At 45.4% G+C, this 26,908-nt stretch overlaps 1 pseudogene; it reads right to left on the bottom strand.

Moving 5' to 3' along the window:
* Positions 1 to 4,768: 4,768 nt before the first annotated feature.
* Positions 4,769 to 5,385, bottom strand: LOC123798638 (small ribosomal subunit protein eS8 pseudogene; annotated as a pseudogene).
* Between the last annotated feature and the right edge of the window lie 21,523 nt (positions 5,386 to 26,908).

Genomic DNA, 26,908 nt, shown 5'->3' with positions numbered 1-26,908 from the left:
TCAAGCAGCTGCGAATGCCTGCAGTGTACGGATTCTTCTCGGGCCCCTTCTGATTTGTCCTGCCACAGCGGAGACAGAGCAGCAGCAGTATTTGGTTTAAATGAATGCCAGACCAGGCTGTAGCTCAAAGAAACGCATGAAGAATATCAGTTTCACTTTCTTTCTTATGTTTAAAACAAGGCTTTTCCCCCAACAAATATTTGCTGCTGAAGACGTCCTGCGTTAAGCCCCCAGTCATGATTTTGCAACTCAAGAAAACATGTGGTCTGGCGAATTTTAACCTTCACAAGCCTACAAATTGCACCGCGCTTTGGCCTAAATCGTGTGAAAATTAAATATTCAGTCTGAAATTTGCCAACTCTCTTTGTGGGTCCTCCCCTCCCCCCCAGTTTTCAACTATCCTCAAAATGAAGAAATGTGAATTTCAGAAGATTAATAACCATTAGCTGAAGTATTTCTATTTAGAGTTTGAAGCACTAAGCTTAAATTATTTCAAGAATACGGTCTTCCTCAAAAAGCCTTTTGTGTTAAGGTTGAATTATTTATCCATTCTCATACAATGCATTCCAGGATCATCTATTTCAAAGGTCTCTCCTTCCCAGCTCAGAAGCATTGCCTGGGGTAGGAGAGCAGGTCAGAGAAGCCTAGAGCTGGGATGGAGGGGACAGGAGCCTGCCAGAGCCCAAGCCCTGAAGGATTTCTGTTTTGTGGTGATGGTAATTATTTGGAGGCTGTGTGACTTTTGGCTCTGAGGCTTGTTCCTTCCTTTTTTTCTCTTGCTGCTTGCACAAGGACCTACTCTTGGGAGGAGAGACTGAGAATGGAGGACTTACATGTTGTCTGCCTCATATCCTGACGCTCAGACCTGGATCATGGATTCAGGTGTGAGCCCTAGGAAGCTGGGATTTCCACAAACTTGGGTTCAGAACCTGTGGGCTCCAGCAAGGGCAATGGGGGCGGGGTGAGTGCTGGGAGGCGACACTGCGAGATCGCAGCTATGGTAGAGTCAGGGACAGCACCCTTGTGGACCTTGCTGTCCACAGTCACTGGGGGACTGCATGTGTAGCCCCCCCCCCACACTCCATCCTCATTCTCCCTCCCTCCCTTTGCAGCCCGGGGTAAATGCAGGTTCCAGGAGAGCCAGATCTGGGACTGGAAACCAAGTCTTCTTGCTGTCCTCAATTGTAAACATGGAAATCCCAACCTGAAAGTTCCTGCATTTCAAAGATTTATGGGCAGTCAAGTCTTCTCCCTCTTATCTTCCTTCATGACCTTAGAGTATTTGATAGGGGCAGTAAGGACAGAAGTGACATATGATGCACGACCTAAGAGTGGAGTTGAGGTTGGTTGAGCATTAGCATAATTCTTCTGGCACCGAAGACCAGAAATGAAGTGTGGGCACCTACCCAGAGACCTCACCATTAGCCCATGAACTGAGCTTTTTCCCAGAATCCCTCACCACATGTGTCTTCCATTGTGTCTGTACATCTACCTGGATTCCCACCTTGAACTCCAGCCTGGCTTTGCAGAGGCAGAGGAGGCATGAGATCTGGGTTAGAGAGGGCACAGTCTGAGTGTGCACAGGGAAGGCATGGGCATTCCGTGGAGCAGGAGCAGAAGACCCACAGGAAATCACTGAAATATTAGCACCTGTACCCTGAAATGAAGATAAAACTCATGTATGCCACGTGTCATATAAAACCTCTCCCAAATGACCACAAACTGGGGGAGTAGGTTGGAGTAAAGGAGGTTATATCCTCGTGGTGGGCTGTGGCCTGTCAAGTACAGTGGAGACTCAGGCAAGCAAAATGCCTTATCACCTCCAAATTCTAATTTCCCTTCAAAGCCCAACTCGGTTCTTACCCTTTGGTTTCCTCAGGCTGCAAGTCCATTTTGGGGGGTGGTGTGAGGGTGATAATTACAAAAGACAAGGAAAAAAATTAAGGAGATGCAAAAGACAGCAAAGACAGAGATTTCTCATCTTAGTCTCGGCACTTCACTGCTATGGTGTTTCTCCCAAAACCCGCAGTCCCAATCTAACCGTGGGGAAAACATCAGGCTAACCTAAGGTGAGGAACAGTCTACAAAGTGCTTGACAGTACTCCTCCAAACCGTCAAGGTCACAGGAAACAAAGGAAGACGGAGAAACAGTCCCAGATGGGATGAGACTAAAGACACAGGACAACTGTGTCCAGTATGGGACCTGGAAGAGGAAAAGGACATTAGTGGAAAAACTGGTGACACAGAAAACAAGCCTGCAGTTTAGTCAACATGATGTAGAGTGTTAATATCTTCATTTTGACAAATGTCCCATGGTTATATAAGATGTTCATATTAGGGGAGACACGGTGAAGTGTATACAAGAATGTTCTACCCTATCCTGGCAACTTTCCTGTAAATCTAAAATTATTCCAAAATAAAAAAGTTTGTTAAAAAAAAAAAAGAATGTAACTTTAGGAGAATCCATGAAACAGCAAGCATTAGCTTCAAAGTGTATCTCTTGATTTCTTAGGTAAGAAGAGCAAGGCTTGGTGTGAGAGGGATGAACAGCGAATGTTTTGTTGGAGTCCACTGACAAAGTCACATAAGCCCATGCACTACCAAAGATATCTGAATAGCTTCAATAAAAGTTACCAAAGTATCTCACACATGGATATTATTCTGTCTCTGAGTAAATGGTGGCCTCTAGGAGGTGGGATAATAGTAGCTCACGTTTATTAAAGGTTATATGTTTCAGGAACTGCCCCGAGAGCTTCAAAGGCATGACCTCTTTTAAATCTCAAATCATCCTAGTAGAAACTATTATTGTCCTCAGAAAAGGTGCCTGGGTCACAAACAATTTAAGTGTCTTACTAAGGTCGACACAGCTAGAAAGAGGTGGAGCTAGGATTTGAACTAGGCCAGTTGGAGTCATACACACTATGATACTCTTCTGTCCCTCAAACGGTCATCAACCTTTCCAAGGATCTGAGCTCCACTAAGTCCCAGGCTCTCGGCGAGGCCCTAGGGATACCACAGGAAGCAAAACAGTATTTTAGTTATTATAAGTATATAGTCTTTGTTTCATTTAATCTTCATAACCATTCTGGAAGATGAATAGAAATGCTATTTTGACTCCCATGTTGCAAAAAGAAGAGTGAGGCTCAGGGAAGTTAAGTAACTTGCCTGAGGCTAATAATGGAGAAGTGGGTGGGGCTAGTGGTGGGGAAGTGGATGGGGCCAGGACAACCACTGAATCCCCTCAGCTCCCAGCTCCCTGCACTTAACCATTTTCCAGTCTGACTGATTACTAACATGTTCCACTCATGTCTACGAAGCACAAGCCAACTTTATCTTTAAGCCTCATGAAGACAGTTCTGAGCAGGACTTGGCCCTGGAGAAGAAGCTGCCCCATGAATGAGTGGAAGTCTGACTTGCTCTGGTGACTGAGCTACCGGGAGCTGCAATGGAAGTCTCCTCAGAGATTGAGGTCCTGATGCAGTGAAATGCATTCCTGGTGGGACCCTTACATCCCTCTGGTCTGCACAGATGGCCATAAGCCTGCTTCCTGAATCATGGTCATTGAAAGCATTCCCCATCCAAACAAATGAGACACTATGCCCCAAAGCTGAGGGTGCCTCCCCTCTGCATTTTTAAAGTCTTGTTTGGCAGAGTCAGTATCGATTTCCAGAGATAAAGGAGCTGATCGTTATGCAATGATCATTTAACTACCTGATTAACATCCACGGTCAATGTCAGAAAGTCAAAGTAAGTGTGGAAGGTGGGTCAGGGAGTTCTCATATAAGGGGGTCTGCATTATTCCACTTGGTTATGAAACATACAGTTGTAAGTGCTCCCTTTCATTCTTAGGATGCAAAAACTAATTAACAGTTAATATGAAAAAAATGTTATAGTACTTCCCCTGTAATTACATTTGCCTATTTGTGAATGAAGTACATTATTTTACTCATCCTTGCAACCAATCAGGGCTTAGATGAATGAATGCCATTCATTCAGTCATCCATTCAGAAACATTTACTAAGCACCTATTCTGTGCTAGGGACTGAAATGTGTGGAAAGTCAGGGTAAGTAAGGCAGTTCCTGCCCTTGGGAGTTTATGTGCAGAAGAATTCCCAGACCTGTAGAAAGAAAAGCATGACAGAGGAGAATGAGGGCAATAATTGCCGTGTGCCCCCCAAGTACAGGGGGCCTCAAAAGAGACAAAACAGCTTGGCTTTGGGAGATCAGGTAGGGTTTCATAGAGAATAAGATGCTTGTGTCAATTATGAAAGAAGAGTGAGTTTTTTGGAATGGACCAGGGGAGAACATTCCAATGTAATATTGTTTTTGAGAATAAAAAGTAGCAAGTGGGCTACAGAAATATATGATCTGGGGATTAAAACATGTGCTCACTAATCACCAATTCATGGACAGAGGAAATGTGGGGTACACAGCTGTGTGTACTGAGCAAGGCCGAAGTCCCAGAAAGGACAAACATGGCAAATACAAAGGAGGAGGCAGAGGATGAGATGGCGTATTTCTGGAAACATGAGTCTTGGGTGAATGAGCAGCCAGTGAGCATTCTGTACTGTGCCGATGCCAGGGCTGGACTATGACCCGGCTCATGGGAGTCACCGAGGCCCTTGACCTCTTACCCCTGAAGGACACTGAGCCTCTCATCTGCTCTTCCCATTCTCCTTTGACACCCTTCCCACCTTCCTTTGATCACATTTTTTTTTAAACAATAAACACCTTTTTTTACACGACCGAAGATAGGAGAGAGGAAGATTTATTTGCCTTTCTGGACTTTGATTTTCCTCCGATGGAACTCTAGCTCCTTGCCCTCTAGCACATAGCCATCTGCTCAGCCACACTGGCCTGGTCTTGAAGCCAAGCACGCCAGAAGCTTGCCGTGCTGGAACCGCGCCTCCAGAAGACTGCTGATTTTGGCATTCTTTTTTCCTTTCATCATATTTCTTCTGAATTTTCTTTGATCGCTTTTTCTTTGAAATCTCTTCCTCCTCGGGAGTCAGCCTGGCCCCCTTCTTGTGGTGGAGGGGCAGTGCGTCACGGGGCTCGTACCACTGTGGGTACGGTGTGCTATCAATGAGCATGATCTGGTTCTTTACCAGGGTCTTGGGGCAGACCACTTCGTTGTTGGATGCATTGTAGACAACGTCAACAATCCTTGTTTTGTGTGTATAACACTTGGAATCCCAGGAGAAGTTCCCCCACGTCCAGCCTCAAGGCACGGTGCTTACTGCCTCTCCAAATGTGGACTGTGTGTATGCCAATCTTAGCACTGGCAGCCGGGCATCCCAGCCCATACTTCTGCTTCTTGTGGTAAGGACTTCTCTTGCCCCCGGTCTTGAAGCACCTGTGCCAGTGGTCCCGGGAGATGCCCATTGCTCTCAGCGCTGGCTGCAAGAGAGCCTTTCGTCACATTTCAATATCTGACTCCCCTCCATTTTTTTTCCAATAATTTTTTTTTCAGGAGCGAACACAAAGCTCTCACCTCTTCACTGACTTCTCTCTGTCAGCCTGAAATTCCGGAGACCGAAACGTGTAGGATATTTCTGCCTCCCTGCCAAATGCACCCTCCTCCTGCAGACAGAGGGAGGCCAGAAGTCCCTCCACTCTCAGCCTACTTCCCGGGGCAACAGGCACCCCATCTCGAGAAACACTGGAAAAGCCAGATGCCCTCTTCTCCTCCAATATTGCAAACCTGGAGCATTGAATAAGCAATCCTCTATTAGAGAAGAAACAATCACATTCTTAGTGGCAGTCAGCAGGAGGCAGGGGCTCTTCCAGCTTTATGACTTGCAAATCAAAAGCATGAAAACCAGAATGCACCTTTTGAACCTCTTTCCCATTCAGCCTCGATGTCCTCATAATTTTCTCCCATAGCGTTCCTGTTATTTTTGCTACCAGAGCAATAACCTTCCTTGTGCATTTTTAAAATGTGGGAGGAGGAGCTGTCCAGTGATCTCAAAGCATATGTTTTTGATTCTCATAAGATTATGGATACCAAAGGAATAAAAATGGAAATCACTACTGCCAAGATATGAAAGAAAGTTTGCATAGTAAAATAATTTAAACCTAACATTTGGACCCAATAAGGCAAATGGAACGTTTTTTCCATATTTTTGGAAAATGTGCATTTTCTTCACATTAAGTGGTACCAATAAAAAATAATGATTCTCACTCAGTTTATTTCTATAAATTAGATTGGCTTATAGTTTTCCAGGACATGGTTTTGTATCAAGCTATATGGCAAACACCTGGGCATAAAATACACTCTGCTGTTTGCTTCCACGTGGGAGAAACAGGTCACCATTCCTCTCTTCTAAATCTAGAGCAAAGGTCAGCTAAAGCCAGTTAATATGTTTAGTCCTCTCTAGCTGCCGAGAATGAGTGTTACATCAACAACTTGTGGAGGTCCGTGAGCAAAGCCAGGAAGTTCCTCCCAGTTCCACCGTTTCCCGGTTAGAAACCCGGGGATTCTGCAATCCGTGCTGGTAAGCACATTTGACTCATCCTGGAATCAGATAAAGAAACACAGAAGACCGAAGAACAAGAAAGGGCTCGAAAACACTCTTAGGTGGAATCCATGTATGACCACAGTTATCTAGGGGAGGTCTCTTGAATGAGAGCATGGCCATGTAAATGCTACAGAAACGGTGGGTGGATGGGGATGAGGGGATGGGGAAAGGGGAGAGTTGAAAAGAGAGGGGAGAAAAGATGGCAGAGAGAGAAGAGATTAAATCAAATGTTAGGTCTGGAGTTCATGTTGTTTAAAGATAAAAGAGTGTGAAGGCACAAGAAGGTTCTTCCTGCAGGGCCAAAGCTGTCGGAGACCCAAACTCAGGCAGAAATGGTGGGCTGAGCACCGAGTCAAAACCAGGAGTGATGCTTCGGAGCCCATGATGCTTTAAGCTCTGCCGCTCCTGAAATTGGCTGGATGCAAGGTACGGCCGCTAAGAACCCCCTTTTCTCACGCTCGCATGTGACAAATTCCTTCCTTCCCCATCTCTCAGGCCTGCTGGAAAGCTCAAAGAGAGATGAATGCGAATGAACTGTGATCACTGTAAAATATTCCACACATGGAGTGTGTGCGGTGGAAAGAGTGGAAGGTGGTGAATTATTTATTATTCTTTGGCTCGAGTGTCAGCTGTTTGTAAAGTCTTCATGTCCTCAAGCAGCTGAGGCACTATCCACTGAGATTTCAATAAAATTGCCTTGAATCCCTAACCCACAAACGGTAGGAAACCAAGCATCCTTCCCAAAATCCCAGAGGATTCGTAGGAGGCTATTTTGTCCTCGTTCCTTCCTAGCTCCAATTTCCCACTCTTGCTGGATTTCCCATCCCTTCTCCAATTTTTATCTCCTGCAGGTGTTGGACTTTTTTTTTTGTTTAACACTGGAGCCAGCCTAAGTTCCGGCATTTCCCCCACAGTACTGTGGACACTAGACTGGGCAGGTAGAGACTTTCACTGAGGACTTGAAGCTATAGGGTAGTGTTGTAGGTACTACATACGGGGAAGCAAGTGACCTAAAAATTAAATGCCAGGGATTCCTTTGTTAATTGTCCCTGGCTCCCCTGGGCACTGGAAACATCTCGCTGGTCATCTCTGCACAGAGAGCCCCAGCCCACTACCACCCAAACTGACTTCTCTTTCCCTCTCTCATCTCCCATCAAGCTACCAGCCCCCCAGTTCTGTCACTCTTCTCCCAGTCCCTCTTGTCTGGGTGTGGTGCAGGGGAATCAACCCCAGGCTACACATTAGAATCTCCTGGGCGGGGGGTGGGGGGCAGTGTTTAAAAATAGTGATGTCCAGATCCTACCCCAGGCCAATTACATTAGAGCTCTGGAGCTGGGGACATGTACACATACTTTTCCAAAGCTCCTAATGTACAAGCAGGGTTGAAAACCACCTCCAGTCTAAGGCATCTGAGCCATGTCCTGGGGCGAGCTCACCTTTTGTACCCAAAAAAGTCATCAAGGTATTTTGCTAAACAAAAGATAATTCTCTCTTTGAGAGAATTGCTGCCAATTATTTAACTGAACATGATTTTTCCTGCCACAAATATTATCTTAAGAAATCTGCCAGCAATCCACACTTCATTTATCCAGGAGTCAGGATCTTTCCACAACATGAGCATTTCTGGATGAGCCCCTTGCTCTCCCTCTCCTGGCTCATTTTCCCGGGGGGAAAAATCACAAAATAGCAGGGTGGGCAGAGAAGAAACCAAGGAATCCACACAAAGAGGAACCTGGTTTCATTGTTGAGCAACTTTAGGTCAGGTAGAAATTCAAAACTAAAACGGAAAGCCAACAGTATTTTGGAATCATGTGTACAGAAACATTCTCAACCTTAGCAAGAAAAAAGAAAAGGCAGCCCCACGGCAGTGTTTCGTTTTAAAAACGAACAGAGATTGTTTTCTCTGAATATTTCGGAAAACCGAGATTCTGTGGAACAGTTCCGTGTATAGCCTATCCTTTAGTTCTCCTAACAACCAGGAGAAGGACACAAGCAGAGCAAGAGTTATTATTCATTTTTCCAGCAGAATGAATTTATGGTCAGAGAGGGTAAGTGACTCTCCCAAAGCCACTGCCAGGACACAGCAGAGTTGTTGCTCAAAACGCCGCCCTTATCATGTCTGTGCTGGCCAGTGTCACGAGTACCATAAGCTGGGGGCGCATACACGGGAACTTACTCCTCACAGTTCTGCGGACAGGAAGTCTGAGATCAGAACAGCACGTGAGCTCAGAGGAGAGTCTCTCCCGTGTTGCGGATGGCCACTTTCTCATGTCTTCACGTGGCATCGAGCAGTGAGAAGCAAGCCCTCTTGTGACTCAGGGAGGGCACTAATCCCCTGCATGGGGGGCTCCACCCTCATGACCTCATCCAATCCTAATTACCCCCAAGGGCCCCACGTCCTAATCCATCACACTGCAGGACAAGGGTTTCAACATAAGAATTTGGGGGGTGGGCCACAAACATTCAGTCCATACCAGTCCTCTTATTCCAATTTAGGCACCCTTTCTACCTCACCGTGCCTCTTCTTTTGTGTCACCTTGCTACCAGTGAGTCTCTATGCCTGGGGGTTGTGTGCAGGTAACACACACACACACACACACACACACACACCTGCCATCACAGGCTGGGAGGCCACCTTCCATGTACGCAGGCCTCCTGAATGACGGGTGAGTGATCAAGGAAGAACATGAGATGCCCAGGACCATCTATTCCTTCTGTTTCTGGGATGGGAGACGAGAAAGCAAGCTTAGCACCTGAGACCCACTAATAGGGCCCTTTTTTGCCCGGTTCCCCTTTAGTCCCTTGCTGTGTCCTTGTGCATTCCCCTCTGAGACACCGCTTATCTTCTCTCAGGGAAGGAGCTGATGTCAGGCCCTGCCTTTGTCTGAACAAGTCTATGTCACCTGTCCCTGAGGGGAAGCATTTTAGACTCTGTCTTTGTTGGGGAAAAGAATGGTAATTCATAACCTTCTAGAATGAGGCCTAGCACAGAGCCCCAGGAATGTTTGTTAACTGACTGATTCTTGGATCTCAGAGCTGGAAGGGCTCAGTGGAGGTCATCTCCCGGCCTTTAGACAGGTAGGACACTGCCCCCACCCCACCAGTGCACAAATCAGGCCCCGTGTCCTCCTGTAGGGTGCACCAAGACTTGTCCAGAAGCAGAGATAGCCCACTCCCCACTCACAAGGGAAACTGAGTCCCACTCCCTTTAAAGCAGAGTTGCTGTCATGAAGATAAGTGTTCTTGGGGCTGCTGGGCCAAAAAGAGGACTCTGAGGTATCAGTCTCCTATCCAATTCCTGTGGAATACTTGTGACTTTGAATAATTTCTATAAGGCCCTTCAGCTCCAGGCTCTGCAGACAACCTTGAGTGAGAGAGAAGAGGACGATGAGATGTCCTTAAAATGCCTCTAAAAATCCGTCGCTTGACAGGACCTGTATCACCACCTATTGCCGGGAACATACTAACATCTCTCCCCCTCCTCCCTTCCACCCTCCCCCTTGTGCTCTCTGAGATGCAGGCTTGGGGACTGAACACATATGGGTCTAGTTGGTCGATCTGGTGTCCTCCAAGGCCGTAAATTCAGACGGTCACAAATCAGCTTCAGGGAAACTTCAGCCCCAGACACGCACGCGCTCACATTCAAGTCCTGGTGTCCGGGCTGAAATATGGCTGCATGTGCTCCCTTCTGCATCGCCGGCCTGCTGGAGATGCCACCCTGTCAGAGATGGTTTATGGAGCGGCTAGGAAGCCAGAACACAGTGGCCAGTTACCACCCCAGCCAAGGCGCCCCGAGCCTTTGATCTCCTGCTGCAAGCCAGCGTCAGCAGGCCAGGCCAGTCATTCCTGCGCACAAGCCTGAAATGTGGCTTTCCAAAGCACCCTGGGGGGCTCTGGGCTCCTCCTGCACCCCACCACAGCATTGTCAGTGCTGACGAGTCTTCCCCTAGTAACTCTTTGTGACATCCCATTGTCACCAGCTACCCACAGAGCATCCCTGGTCCTTTTCCTTTCCTGGTGCTGACAGCTGACACAGAGCCTGCTCACACTTTGGATGAAAATGCTCCTTGTTGGAGGCCCTTCTCCAAGAATCTGAGCTTGAATGCAGACAGGACATAACTCAGAGCGAGTTTCAAACATTGGGTTTTCTGAGTCCTAGAAGTACCCTGGCCTAGTCGATCAGGAGCAAATTTACACTTGTCTCCAAAGTTTGTGCCATCATAATGCTTTCCTGGCCCCAAGAGAAGTCCAAAGGCGAGACTCATTTGGGAAAAGCACACAGCACGAGCCTAGAGCTCTCAAGCTGCCCCAGCAAGGCTTTGTAACCTCGAGTGTGTGGCAAACTCACAGCAGAGCTTGAAAAACTAAGAGGCAGCCCACGGAATGGGAGAAGATATTTGCAAATGACACTACAGATAAAAGACTGGTATCCAAGATCTACAAAGAACTTCTCAAACTCAATACACGAGAAACAAATAAACAAATCAAAAAATGGGCAGAAGATATGAACAGACACTTTTCTAATGAAGACATACAAATGGCTAACAGACACATGAAAAAATGTTCAAAATCATTAGCCATCAGGGAAATTCAAATCAAAACCACACTGAGATACCACCTTACGCCAGTTAGAATGGCAAAAATAGACAAGGCAAGAAACAACAATTGTTGGAGAGGATGTGGAGAAAAGGGATCCCTCCTACATTGTTGGTGGGAATGCAAGTTGGTACAGCCACTCTGGAAAACAGTGTGGAGGTCCCTTAAAAGTTAAAAATTGAGCTACCCTATGACCAAGCCATTGCACTACTGGGTGTTTACCCCAAAGATACAGACATAGTGAAGAGAAGGGCCATATGCACCCCAATGTTCATAGCAGCAATGTCCACAATAGCTAAATCGTGAAAGGAGCCGAGATGCCCTTCAACAGATGACTGGATTAAGAAGTTGTGGTCCATATATACAATGGAATATTACTCAGCTATCAGAAAGAACGAATTCTCAACATTTGCTGCAACATGGACGGCGCTGGAGGAGATAATGCTAAGTGAAATAAGTCAAGCAGAGAAAGACAAATATCATATGATTTCTCTCATCTATGGAACATAAGAACTAGGATGATTGGTAGGGGAAGAAAGGGATAAAGAAGGGGGGGTAATCAGAAGAGGGAATGAAGCATGAGAGACTATGGACTATGAGAAACAAACTGAGGGCCTCAGAGGGGAGGGGGTGGGGGAATGGGATAGACTGGTGATGGGTAGTAAGGAGGGCACATATTGCATGGCGCACTGGGTGTTATACGCAACTAATGAATCATCGAACTTTACATCGGAAACCAGGGATGTACTGTATGGTGACTAACATCATATAATAAAAAATCATTAAAAAAAAGAAATAATTAATAAAAAGAAAAAGAAAAGAGCCCGAATGGTGCCTGGGTCCCCTTCCCAGACACACACACTGATTGGTCTGAGGTCCAGAGATGCAGAGCTCCAGGTATAGCGGAGGCTAAGAACAACTGAGTGAGGATAGTATCACTTTTCCCCAGAGTCTCTCTTTAAGGCATCTCCTCAGCTGGCTGAGGAGAGTTTGGGAGGTACCCCAACACTCTAATTACCCTTCCTTCACCCCCTCCTTCACTCCCTGCCATTTACTGGGCACTTGCATTGCAGAAGGCACTGTGTGTTAGCCCTAGTCTAGCTTCTCCAGAGAAGCAGAGCCCACAGGATGCTTATATATATAAATATATATACATATACATATAGAGAGAGAGTCATTATCAGGAATTGGGTCACATGATTATAGAGACAGAGACGTCCCAGGATCTGCAGTCAGCAGGCTGGAGACCCAGGAGAGCTGCTGGTGTTAAGTTCCAGTCCGAGTCCAAGTCCAAAGGCAGAAGAAGACTAATGTCCCAGCTTGAAGACAAGCAGAGAGAGCAAACTGTCTCTTCTCAGTCTTCTCTGTTCCTTTCAGGCCTCTGAGGGATTGAATGAAGCCATTCCACATTGGGGAGGACAATCTGCTTTACTCAGTCTGCGAATTCAAATGTTAATTTCACCAAACAACACCCTCACTGACTCACTCAGAATAACGTTTAATCAATTATCTCGGCACCTTGTGACCCAGTCAAGTCGACACATAAAATTAACTGCCACACACTGTTCTAGGCACCACAGCGAATATTAAAAAGATCTGGATCCTTGCCCTCAAGGAGCTGCCAGTCTCATGACAATGAAAGATATGCATGGAGAGCTGGTGCTCAGAAGAGAAACGTCTGGCCAAGATGGTCACCAAAGTCCTCCTGGAGAAACTGGCATTAAGCTGGGCTGAGAGGCTATTATGGGTTGAATTGCGTCTCACAAAAGCTATGTTTAAGCTGTAACGCCCAGTAATATGACCAGAATGTGATCTTATTTGGGAATGGGGTAGTTGCAGATGTCACTAGCGAAGATGGGGTCATGCTAAAGTAGAGTGAGCTCCTAATCTGATATGACTGATGTCCTTATAAGAAGAGGAGAGAGACAGAGAGATGCCTTCACCAGAAGCTCACGAGACAAGCGGCACGGAACATTTTCTCCCTCAGAGCCCTCAGAGGAATCAACCGTGCTGACACCCTGATGTCAGGCTGCTGGCCTCCAGAGCTGTGAGAGAATAAATTTCGCTTGTTTTGAGCCACCCAGTTTGTGGTCCCTCATTATGGCAGCCCTAGCCAACAAAGAGGCTAGGACAAGCCGGGTGGGGAGGGAGACCCAGGAGAAGCTGAGGTGCCAATGAATAGTGCCTGGGAAGGACAAGGAATAACACAGCTAGAACAATGAATTTCAGAAAAGTAAAAAATGATAGAAAACAGGAATCCGAGCTGCCACCTCACACCTCATTTCCCCAGCGATCCCACAGTGCTGCCTGACCTTGAGGGAAACATCTCATCCCTCCACCCACATAATGTAAATGGCTGTTCCCTTCCTCTTTCTTACCTTCTCCCCCTCCCTGGGCACAGAGATTGTGAGGGTGGCCATGTGACCCAAACACCCTTCTTGGCCACAGGAATTGGTCCATGGATGGGCACGGAGCCAAGGCAAGCCAATTAGAGACTTTCCCTGGGACTTTGTATTTTTACTATTATTAAAACTTGTAGAAAATAGCCCTTTTCTCTTTGCTCCCAGGCCTGTGAAACATGAGCTTGAAGGCGCCCTCAGCCACGTCCTTGTAATGTAAATAAATAAGGAGATAAAATGATCCTTCTATCACTCGTGCCCCTGGTTCTAGACACCAAGATTTTGGGAGCTGCATCTGGATTTTTACCCCTTTCCAGTTCTTCCATCAATTCTGTGAACCACCCGCAATAACCTTGCCCTTACACATAAAAACAAAAATAACTTTGTTTTTTAAACTGACTCAAATGGATTTCTGCCACTCGCTACCGAGGGAGCCCCAACTAGTACATCATGGGAGAACGCATATTGCCCACATCCGAAAGAGCTTTGATGCCAGGATGCAGGGTGTATTTTTAACCCTATTAGCTAGAGACTGGAGTCTCTAGAATCTGGCTTCAGGCTTCCCGATGAAACTCCAGAAAATATGGGCAAAATGCACACAAATGTGTACCCGTCTGGGAAAAGGTAGCATAAATGCCAAAGTTCTCAGCAGCAGAGTCCTTGACCAGCCCCCCAAAAAAGATTAAGGACCACTGACGTGAGCGATGAGGAGCCATTACAAACATAAGAATCACAGAAGCTATTATCCTCCACGAACCATTCTTAAGCACCTCCGACAGCCAGTCACCTCTTCAATAAATGTGCTGTCCATTCCAGGGTCAAGAGCTGTTCGGCATGTGAAGATACCTATGATATAATTTTATGCTCAAGGAGTTCAGTCACCTTGGGGTGGGGATGGATCCACATAATTTCAATAGAAGGTGAGAGAGGGTAAACAACATAAAGACGATGCAGAGGGGAACGCCTAGAACATTCTCCACAGCCCTGAAGGAGCAGTCGTGTTGTGACCCTCAGACGAGACCAACTAGCAGCGTCAGCATCTCCCAGGCACATACTAGAAATGCAGACTTCAAGCTCACCCCAGACTTTCTGAATCCGAATCTGCAAGATCCCCCCAAAGCAGGTGTATGCAAATTAGTATGAGACGCACTCACCCAGGTAGTTCCCAGTGTAACGTAAATATGATCTGACAGGAAGAGACAGAAGCAGGGACCACAGTTGCCCAGGTGTGCTGTGGGCTTGCTGCCATTCGGATCAAGCCGGGTCTCCTTCGACAGGGGATGTGTATGGGGACACTAGCTGCTGGGAGCACAGGATGTAATGAGCCACAGTGTGTGAGCCCAACCCTAGAAGCGGCCTTTGGTCCTGCTCCATGCTACTCCTGCACCACAGACATATGGCCTCCTCGAGCGGCCAGAGGGACACCAGCACACTTCGCATGCATCAGCACACTTAGAGGGGATTAGCTAACATCTGCCGGATTCTGCTGGTTTGTGGAACAAAGGAGCACAAGAAGGCCCTTGGAGTGCCTGAGCACCAGCCCCACACAGTGCCAGCGGGGCAGGGGGCTTCCCAGAAGACAGCAGCCCCATCACCAGGCTTTGAATGACCCGGGCAGACAGACACACAGACAGACAGCAGACCTGAAAGGCTAGGGCACCAAGAACTCAGGGTCTAGGGAATAGTACTATCAATTAGGCCACAAGGACTCCCCTGGTTCACTTAGTTTTAGAAATGCCATGTTGAATGTGTTCTTTTCTAGAAGCCCCTTTGACCCACAGTGAGCATTGTGAATCTTCGAGAGGAGCTGAGAGTAGGTTTTAGTGCCCGGGTACTAATCACAGAACACTTGCCATCTGCGTGAGGCAGCCAGGGCTGCCATAACCAAATACCACAGGCGGGGTCCTAAAACACAGCCATTGATTTCTCAGTCTTGGAGCCTGGGAAGTCTAAGATCAAGGTGCAAGCTGATATGCTTTCTGGTGAGGGCTCTCTTCCTGGCTTGCAGACTGCTGCGTCCCACGGCAGGAAGAAAGAGAGCAAGCAAGTAGCCTGGTTTCTCTTCTTCGAAGGGTACAAACCCTATTGTGAGAGCCCCCAACTCATGACCTCATCTAACCCTAACCGCCTCCCAAAAGACCCACCTCCCAATACCATCCCATGGGAGGTTAGAGCTTCAATACATGAATGGCGTGAGGGTGGACAGTCAATTCACTTCTTAGCACTATCCTACCATAGATAGGAAGCCTTCAGAGCAGACTTGAAAATACTAGCAAAGATGGACGTGACAGAGATCCGTCTGGGGAAAGAAGACAGTCCGGGAATGTCTGCAGCAGGAGTTTTAAGGGTTTTCTGTTCAGGGCAATCGGGCAATTAAAGCATGTAGGGGTTTGCAGCAGACATGCCAAATGAGCCAAGAAGTTCACTGTATTAATGACCACCACCATTTCTGAGTACTCGGTATGAGCTAGAGGCACATTATGAGCTGGGCTTTACATACATCGTCACATGTAATGCTTTCAACCGCTGTGTAAGGAAGCTACTATGCTCATCCCCATTTTCAGATGATGAGACCAGGGCTTTAAAAAGTCAATGAGCTGCCTTAAGTGCTACAGCTGGCTAGTGGCAAAGCTACCTGAGATCTCTCCAACTTCCAGCGCCTGTTAAAATGCTATGCAAATTCTTCATTCCTTGGCACATGAAAAACATGCCCAGGACCTATGCTTAGACTTGCAGGTCAGCTTTCAGGTAGGGAGTCATTCCCAATGACTCTGGAGAGGACACACACAGAACAAAGCCCAGCTCTGTGTGCAGGATCCATCCTCCCTAGTTTTAGGTTTTAGGTTTATCACCTCTGTCTTGTCACCATATTTTCATACACTAGTTTCTTCAAACTCACCCTACGGTGAATTTAAAAACTAGGCAATTCTGCAACGGTGGACATGGAGCTTGTGTTGATTTGCCGACACTAATCTCCACCCCTCTAACCCTGGAATTAGCTGTTCAGTTGGTAAAATGAGTAACTCTGGGCTTCACGCATCCTATCTGTCAAGGCGGTATTTTTATATTTACAAATTTTCAAAGAGGAAAATAACTTGTCACTCTCAATCAATAAACCTGGCTTTTTGCAAAGGAATTGCTAAAAAGTTTTCCTCTGCATAAAACCATTCCAAGGACTTGCCTTGAGTAAAGAGGGCAATGGACTTTGTCATGAATGAATCTGCGGATTCCGTGTGAATGTCTTCCTCTGAGCATAAGAACTGCCTGTCCATAAGCCACCTTCATTCCCAGTGGAAGAAGAAAAAGTGAAAAAAAAAAAACGATGAAGTCAAGGATTTTTCAGATGCAAGACAGTATGGCTAAAAATAGATCAGGCCTGAGGGCAGGACCAGGGTCCTGCCCTGGCTCTGCTACTATCAAGCTGGGTGACCACCACCATACACACAGCACTCCCCGCCTCCTCACCTGTAAAGTGATGGGTGGCACCACCAACACCTCAGACCTGCAGCTCGGGATCCCACGGGTGATGAGTGTCATGGGGACAGTTGTGTACCAGCCCCAGTTCCAATTCCTGGGAAATGTGCAACCTGCTTAAGTCATTCACTCCAGGGGAGGTCCTCAGTTTTGATCAGAAGGATTTCAAAATAAGAAGCTTTAACCTACACCATCCCAGACAGATGGAAATGCATTCTCTCTTTCAAGTTCTTTTAAAAGTGTACCCGACACTAGACAGTAGCCAGTGTCAGTGTCTAAACAGCTTTCTTGAGCCATAAGTTATCTCTGGCCTAAATTTCTTCTACTTCTACTGAAATAAAAGACCAGATTTCCTTTATATTCTGGGTCATAAAATTATTTCTATTTGGCAACAGTAATTAATTTGCTTTCCAATCTGCTCTTTTCTCATTTTATTTTTATTATTAACTTGAAAATTACTAGTTATCTTAAACCTAGGCAAAGGTATGACAGCAACCCGCATGTGCACTGCCTAGATTTAATGCATGCTCACACATGGCCATTTTTGCTAAAGTAGAGAGAGCAGTTGTTCTTAAAAGATATGAAGCACTACGTTAGGAGAAGGAAGAGCGAAAGGGGGAAATCAGAGGGGAAGAAGAACCAAGACAGACTATGGACTCCAGGAAACAAACTGAGGGTTTTGGAGGGGAGAGAGGTGGGGGGATGGGTTAGCCCAATGATGGGTAGTAAGGAGGGCACGTATTGCATGGAGCACTGGGTGTTATATGCAAACAATGAATCATGGAACACTACATCAAAAACTAATGATGTACTGTATGGTGACTAACGTAACATAATAATAAAAAAAAAGATATGAAGCACTAAAAATATGGTCAGTCACCTGCCCACGCTCAATCCGCTGCCTTTCGTTCTCTGTAGAGGCAGCACCGCTAGGAATTGGTGCATCTGCCTCTCATGCAGGTTTTTATGTTTACTGCATATGTATATACACATAATAATATCAAGCCGTCTTCATGAACCTTTAAATGTATATCAGTGATACCATATGGAGTTCATCATTTTAAAAATTGCTTTCTTTTCTTCAACCAAGCTTTTTAAGATAATGGATAATTAAGTTGATCCCAAGTTTTTTGCTGGGGATCAACAATAGACAATGCTATTATGAAGATTCTTGCTAAGGTTTCCTTGGAGACATACAGGAAATGTTCTCTAGAGCCTACATAACTAGAAGTGCTTGCCCCAACATCCAGCTTTTACAAGCAGTAAATTTTTATATCTTTACTGGACATTTATGTTTTCCTTTTTGTGACTTGCCAAATAAAAATCTTTGACTGCTTTGTGTTTTAGGCTACTTTCCTTTCCCTTAGCGATTTGTAGGGATTTTTACGTTTCAGATACTGATCCTTTATCGATACATGTGTTGAAAATGTCTTATACTCTGTGGCTTGTCTTTGCACTTTGGCTATGGTTGCTTTTGCCATGCAGAAGTTTATAAATCATTTGCTTTATGGTTTGCTTTTTCTGTGTCTTGTTCAAGTAAGGCTTCCCTTCCTGGGATCATAAGTATATCCACCTGGTCAACCTCACCTAGAATGCGTGGTCTCAGTGTCTACCATCTTTCCTCTTCAGTGCTTTTAAAAGTGTCATAAAGATGATTTGTTGCTATCATGAAAAAAATAGATGATTATTATAGAAGATCTAGGAAATGCAGAAAAAAATTGGTACATTATTAGGTCACTTTTAAAATAACTCTTATTATCCTTGAGCTGAATCATCCATCCACCAGGGCGTCCCTACTTATAGCCCCTTTCTATATCACTGAACATAATATGCTATATGGTGGACAGGGCTGAGCTCTGGAGAAAGACAGATCTGGGTCTGATTCCTATCTCTACCACCTTCTAGCTGGTTTATCTTGCATATCACTGACATCCTCTGAACTTCGGTCTCCTGGTCTCCTCGTCTGTAAGATAAGAACAATAACTCCTGCATTGTGTTGTTATTGTCCCATTTTATATCAAATTTCATATGTCAAGCCTACAACTGGCAAAATCTTTTCTTATAGAATCCTGTGAGCCCCTGCTCTACTATCTACCAGGATGCAAAGTTCCTGGAGAAAAGTAAGAACAGAGCCATGGACATGCTTATTGGCTCGAGTCTGAGTTACAGGCAGGATCCCAAGAAAGACAAATTCTGTGCCGTTGGTAAGGCTGCTACCATGCCAGGGCATAATTTTCCTAGGGGCTGTTCCAGTAGTCACCAGACCCCTCCATTTATAAAAGCACACCACAGAGACAGTGCCTAAAACGGCATGGAAACTAGTTGGAGAACAAAAGCCACCAGCTGACCTCATCCTCAGTACCTCCCTGCTCAAAGGAGTTAATTAGCGAAAGGGAAAACAATTGACTTTTTTGGTGTTATATAATTCCATTGTATTTTTGCCAGGTATCCGATTTCATGACTCGCTGCCATGTGCCACGTCATGAAAGAACTTCTTGTTACATACACAAAACAAGAACAACCTCACAACGCTGCAAGGAGTATAATTCCACATTCTTTGTCTCATTGCAGTTGAAATCTTCAGGTTAATAGGCAATTACATTCACAAAACATGTCATGCTTAGAAATGAACATGGCTCATGTTGAGATGGCCCTCGCCTGAGAAAAGACTATTTTTAGGAAGCTTGGCAAAGAAAATTAAAAGTTTTCAGCCCAAGCATGCACTGCCAAATAACTAACTCCACCAAATTCTTTATTACCAAAAGAAAAAAAAAAAGCAACAAAATAATGAAATCTTTCTTTTGACCATTTTGGGGAATTCTCTTCCCACGTCTAACCCCTTTAGCTTTCAGAATTTCCTTCACAGAATTGTGCCTATACCTTCCCTGCAGGACAGTAGTATTTGAAAGTCAAGCTGGAAGTCATCTCATTAGAATATCTTGTCTTTCCAAGTCTTGGAGGAATCCCGGAGCCTTTTTGTTTAAAGTGAGAATGTGATTAGAGCAGGACCGGTTTCGCTTTCAAGGACCCCAGGGCGTGGACCTCAGATGAAGAATTCCAAACCATTCTCGGAAACAGTAAAAATCCTTTAAAACATAAAAACTGAACCCCAAATGTACTCTTTATAGTTGTATAAATCCAAATTACTTCATTTTCTACTAAAGACTGAGATTTTGACAAAATATGTGTGTGTTGGGCCAGGATTCTCCCCCTTGGAGACAATGGGGTAAGTGTCTGAAGATACAGGCTCTGGACCTGGCATTGAGACTGCTCTGAGCAGCAGTTCCTTGGACGTTAGATGAGCATGTTTTTTTAATGTGGACCACTGCCTCCTGACTGGTCTCCCTATCTGCAGTTTCTCACCTCTTCTCACCCACCCTTGACACGAGTGGGTCTCAGAGGGGCCCCAGACTAGCAGCATCAGTACCACTCAAGACCTTATGAGAAATCCAAACTCTTGGGCCCCCCACTCTAGACTAATGCATGAACTCCAGGGTGGGGCTCAGCATCTGTGTTTTAAGAAGCCCTCTGGGTGGGATGTCTGGGTGGCTCAGTCGGTTGAGCATCTGGCTCTTGATCTCAGCTTAGGTCTTGATCTCATGGTAGTGAATTCAAGCCCCAAACTAGGCTCCATGATGGGTATAGAGCCTACTTCAAAAAAAAAAAAAGAAGAAGAAGAAGAAGAACAACAACAACAACAACAACAACAACAAGAACGGGAAGAGGAGGAAGAGGAGGAGGAAGAAGCAGCAGCAGCAGCAGCAGCCGCTGCCCCCGCTCTCCAGGTGATGTGCACTAAAACGGGAGAGCCGCCAGCCTGCACCGAGTCCTTGCAGTGTGGGTTGAAACTCCTTAGCGCAGCTCCGAAAGACTGTCATGACCTGCGTCCATCAGCCTCCAGGTTCATCCTCTGACTCCCTCCATCCCCCAACTCCACCCCTGCAGTGGACTGTACTACGGAGCAATGCTGACTTACTGAGGTGCCACCTCTTCCATTAAGCTCTTTCTTCCTCTATTCCCATCCAGTTAATCACCCTTTGTCTTCTGGTTTTTGCCCATGTCCCATGTTGAAGAGCACCCTGCGGTGGGGTTGGAGACACTGGTCTACCCCACTAGCCTATGAGGTCTCTACAGTCATCCACACTTCCTTTCATCAACTATCACCGTGCGCCAGGCACCCAGGTGGACACTCAGAATATAATGGTGCAGATGGAACCGCCATCCTCTGATTTCTAAATTGTCATCACTTAGCACAGTTATATTGTGATAATTTAAAAAAAAATGAGAATGGGGAGATTCGTGTTAGCCTCTCTCTCTCTCTCTCTCTCCCCTTGCTAGCCCTTTTTTTAATAATAATTTTTTATTATGTTATGTTAGTCACCATACAGTATATCCTTAGTTCTTGATGTAGTGTTCCATGATTCATTTTTTCTTTAACTTTTTATTTGAGTGTCATTGACACACAATGTCACATTCGTTTCAGGTGTACAACATAGTGATCCAACAAGTTTGGACATTATGCTGTGCTCACCACAAGTGTGGCTACCATCTGACTGGGAGCCTTTACCCATGGGGCCCATGCCCCACCCTCCTCTAGTCAGGCAACCATCAGTTTGTTCTCTGCGTTTACAGGTCTGATTCTGCTTCTTTGTTGTTTATTCATTTGTTTTTGGTTTTTTTAGATTCCACATATGAGTGAAATCATACAGTATTTGTCCATCTGACTTATTTCACTTAAGCATAATACCCTCCAGGTCTACCCGTGTTGTCCATGAATTGTATTAATGTTGTTAGTGGACTGAATCCCCAGCTGTGATACTGTGCTCTAGTTACACAGGATGTTACCCGACGGGAAAGCTGGGTAAGGGTTATATGGGATCTTTCTGTATTATTCCTGCAGCTGCATATGAATCTATAATTATCTCAAAATAAGGGAACCTGGGTGGCTCAGTCGGTTGAGTGTCTGACTCTTGATTTTGGCTCAGGTCATGATCTCAGTGTCATGAGATGGAGCCCCACATCAGGCCCCGTGCTGAGTGTGGAGCCTGCTTAAGATTCTCTCTCTGCCTCTCCCTCGGCCCCTCTACACCATCTCTCTAAAAATAAAATATTAAAAAACAATAATTATCTCAAAATAAAAAATTTTTTAAAAATCTCTTGGATCTTTCAAGAAAAGCTAATCTTTTTTTTAATAATAACTTTTTATTATGTTATGTTAGGCACCATACAGTATATCCTTAGTTTTTGATGTAGTGTTCCATGATTCATTATTTGCATATAACACCCAGTGCACCATGCAATACGTGCCCTCCTTAATACCCATCACCGGCCTATCCCAATCCCCCACCGCCCTCCCCTCTGAAGCCCTCAGTTTGTTCCCCAGAGTTTATAGTCTCTCACGGTTCACCCCCCCTTCTGTTTACCCCTCCTTCATTCTTCCCTTCCAAGCTAATCTGTCATGCAGGCACTATATAGGGCTTTTAATTCCACTAATACACTCATAAATGCTATTATGAGCATCTATATGAGATGGACATGTGGATGTTAGCTAAACTTTTTGTGGTAACCACTTCACAATACAGGGAAGCCAAGTCATTATGCTGTGTACCTCGAAGTATACCTGAAGTACATACGCCAGCTCTAGCTCAATAAAACTAAAAGAGGGGAAAATGAGAACAAGGGAACAGGGGCTTAGTATCTACTCCAACCTCTCCAAAATCCTTAGGTTGTCTTTCAAGACGCTCCATGACCTGACCTTGGCCTATTCATCCATAATTAAGCTCCACTTCTCTCCTATGTGGTCTGTCTGATCCTCACTGGCCTTTCCCGTCTCTTCTGCCCAGCCAAATTATATTCTTCTTTCAAAGCCCAGAGCAGGTCCCATGACATCCGGCAAACCATTCCTGACAATCTTAGCCTCTTTGTTTAACATCAGTATTTGTTAACCATGTCATTCCATCACCTATTACCTTGTGTTATGAACCATCATGTATGCATTTCAGTTTATATCCCCAGCTAGATTTCAGATATATCTCGAGGATGACATGCCTGATTCTCCTTCCTGAGAGGCAGGTAGAGCAGAATGATTAAGAGCAGGGACTCTGGGGTCAGAAAGCCCATGTTCTAACTCTGGTTCAAAAGAAGCAACCCTGAGGTCCCAAAGTTCTCAACACTTAAACACTGTAGAATTGCACAACACAGGGTAAATCCTTTTGGCCTCGGTTTCCCCAAGGACACCCTTGTGTTACTCTCCCTGCAACCGCCTGGTATGATATGGGATGATCATATCTCAGTGAGATCCCTGAGAGAGTATCCACAAAGAAAGTGGCCACAGGGGTAAAAATAAACACACAGGCGTGATTCTTCAAGTATCCCTTATGTGTAAAAGCAGTACCTTCCCTGAAAAATAAATGTTGTTGTGAATTCAAGTAAATACCCTGTCTTCAAACTTAAAACTATTAAAATGTTCCATACCCTTATCCTACTAAAGGAAGCAAGCAATTAACTTTCAAATATTTATCCTGATTTTCATTAGAAAACCAGACGTTTGAAAACAGTCAATGACTTTTAGCTTTTCAAAGCATTTGGCTTGACTGGTTTATCCGACTTGAGAAAGCAAAGATAAAAATTGTGCCAGTGATATTTAAAGAGTGACTAAAATCTGATGAAGGCTTGTGAAGGAACGTGTGCAAAGGGTGATGGGGGTAGGTCTGCGGCCCATCTCTTCCCTCTTCCCACAAGAGATGTCCTGGAAACTGGCCCCAGCGAGCCAGCCGATGCTGCAGAGGGTGAGGTGGCAGGAACTCTGGTCTCAGGTGCACAGTTGAGGACACGGGCGCCCAGTGAGAACTGCCGACACGTGTGTGCAGTTTTCCACCTCACACTTGTTTTCTTAGCCCCTCAGAGGTGCCAGTTTGAGGCCTTGAGTGGACAGGAGATGCCTCTTTGGTGTGCCCCAGTTGAAAAGTCTGATAAGTAACGGCCGGAGCTGGGAGCAGCTTTCCACAGGAAGTCCGCCTTGCTTCAGTGCTAGAAATCAGTGTGACGTCTAGCATAGCCAAGTGTCCCTGCAGGACCCCACTGGGAAATCACTGGAGTTTTATGAGGTTAGCTGCAGTTTTTGTGTAAACAACATAACGTTTTATGATGGGAAACCTAGCCCTTTGCTTTTTATGTAAAAGCATCGATTAAGGCTTTTTTAATGTTTGAGATGTAAAGAAGTGTGAAAAACTAATGTTGTTTCAGAAATGGTTCAAGGAAAAAGATAATGCAGTAGCTACAAGTTTAATGACCTTTCTCATAAAATTATGTAGGGGGTTTGTGATAAGTGTGGCAATAAAAATGGTTTTGTTGCCTCTAATTTTCCCAGCTGTGGATTAAATGTTTTCTAATGGATAATACCATTACTGACTGTATTCATTATTTATTCCAGCATGGATTAAATATACTTCCAAGATGAACATCAATAAATTCATATACTAGATTCTTGAATTAAAATACTTTAAATAGCAAAGTTCCTTTATTTTTGTGATTCTTTTAATTGTGGAGGGGGTGTCACCAACATTACCTTTTGCAAAAGAAATCTAAGTAACAACCAAATTCAAATGGTGGCTACATGTCAGACATTGGTCAAAACCCACAGAATGCACACCAAGAGTGAACCCTAATGTAAACTACAGACTTTGGGTGATAATAATGTGTCAGTGTATGTTCATCAGTTATAACACACATACCACTCTGGTGGGAGGTGTTGATAGTGGGAGATGATGGGAGAGCCAAGGGTTATATGGGAAATCTCTGTACTTTCTGCTCAATTTTGATGGGAACCTAAAATTGCTTGGAAAAAACATAAAGTCTATTAAAAAATTCTCTGGACTGTGCATGCATGCGTGTGCACGCGTATGTGTATGCATTAGTACTGGGGGTTAACTTCATTTTCTGGTATCTGCAGTCTAAGCCTAAACGTCCTTCTGTTTCAACCTTCATGACATGTTGGAAATCTTTCTAAAATGCATTGGTCCTAGTGCTGGGAGTGGCGGCTCCCCTACTTGCTTGGGTACAAGACACTCATTTTCCTAGAGTCCCAAAGACAAGAGTAGAGGGAGAGTAGCCTGACTGTGAACTGCCCCCAAGGCACACCCTGGAAACAGCCTTCTGGACTAAATCTTTGGCATGAGAGCACGATGCTGCTGTTTGCCTTTTTCTTGCAAAATTGAGGTGGGAGGGAAAAAGAAGAAACCCTAACAAGGACCTTTTCTGAGGATTGGACCTCATGTAATCAAGGCCAGACCCTAGCCAAGGTTAATCTCATGTGATCCCATGTGCCCATTATCAAATTAACCAGCTTTTGTCCTCAGGTCTTCATAAGAGAGCACAATATCCGGAAGGTCAGAGCAATTACTGGGATTTCCAGAACGAGGCCCCTGAGCATGTTAGGGCAGAGTGGGATTGTCTGGTATACTTTGGGCAGCACTGATCAGTGGAGAAAATGATGTGCCAAGGCGGGGGTGCCCAGCAGGGGAGGACATCACACAAAGAAAATGCCTGTTTCTTCCAAAGTGGGCAGAGAGTAGAGGGAGAATCCAGAACTAGGACACCTGAGGATGGGCCCCGCTGTGGCCATTCATCACCCCCCGCCAAACACACTGGCATGCACTCTCTTTCCCTAAGAAGCACTCAGGGCTCAGCCCATGGTTAACAGACTTCCACAACAAGATCTGTGGGGCGGTGGGGGGGGGGGGGGGTGGCGGTGTCAGAGCAATGCGGAGATACTCCAACGCTAGCAATGCCATAAGTCACGTGCTCATTCCCTCGTTCACTTTGCAGTGGGCTGATGCTCTGAGTTAGGCTGGGGAGACGCATGCGCTCAATCAGCTTATGACCTGGCGTTGCACACTGTCCCTCTTGAGAGTAGCAGAAACAAAGCAGACCCATGTCCCCAGGTGCGGGTTGCCTGCCTGGAGAGTCAGCTCCAGTCCTTCACCAGGGGGCAGTCCTCATGCTCTGGCGGAACTCAGCTGCCTCCCATCTGTCCCTGCCGCCCTGCCCTCGACCCCAGGGCTGACCTGCAGAGACCACACTTATTAAAGGAGAGAGGTCACTTATCCCTGTTCTTGCTGATGTTGGCTCATTATGGGCTGAAACTGCTGAATTACATGTGGCGTTTTACGAGACCATCAAGTGTCAAGGAGTGATGGAGTGAAGGGTGCCGTGCAGATTTTGACACAGGCCACAAAGAGGGGCCTCGGGAACCTTGCTGGTGAGGCCACTCCTGCTGCTACCCAGGGTGCCCGCATTCACAGCCAAATGTGAGACCATATGTTTGCACTGTGGTCTCCCCAGATATTATCCCCTCTCCCACCAGGAGAACAATTCAATTTCTATATCCTTCATTTTTTCTTCCATTAAAGGAAAATCACCTCCTAGAAAAATACACACTGAAAAGCTTAAATTGCATTTTTAAGTGAAAGGGAAGATGTTTTCCAAATACAAGATGGGGTGGGGAGACAGACAGAGACAGAGAGAGACAGAGAGACAGAGAGATTCCTTCTTACATCTCAGGCTAAGAGTAAAATCTGGGACTTCCAAAAAGGTATGGCTCTTAGAAACTGATTAATTTTTAGATCTTAAAAAGCCATACAGTCTCTTTAAAGAGCAATGAGAGCCTGATTCAAGTTGTTAAGTTTTATGTTGTGTGTAATGTTGTAATCGATGTCAAACCTTTCACATTTTCTTACCACTGACATTGGACAGTCTACTCCACTCAAGGGCTCAGTTACCAGAGTCGAGATTAAGTAACCTAACCAGGAAATAAGGGCAGAATGGAATTTTATTACATGGAATTGAGAAGTTCAAATGCAAAATAATTAAGTCTGAGCCAAATATAGCCATTCTCTCTCCCATCAGTTTATTTGGTGG

The sequence above is a fragment of the Ursus americanus genome, chromosome 7, assembly GCF_024610735.1.
Source record: "Ursus americanus isolate L20-20 chromosome 7, mUrsAme1.1.p, whole genome shotgun sequence".
Lineage (NCBI taxonomy): Eukaryota > Metazoa > Chordata > Mammalia > Carnivora > Ursidae > Ursus > Ursus americanus.
The sequence above is the reverse complement of the archived record's forward strand: the minus strand, read 5'-3'. Positions and strand labels throughout refer to the sequence as shown.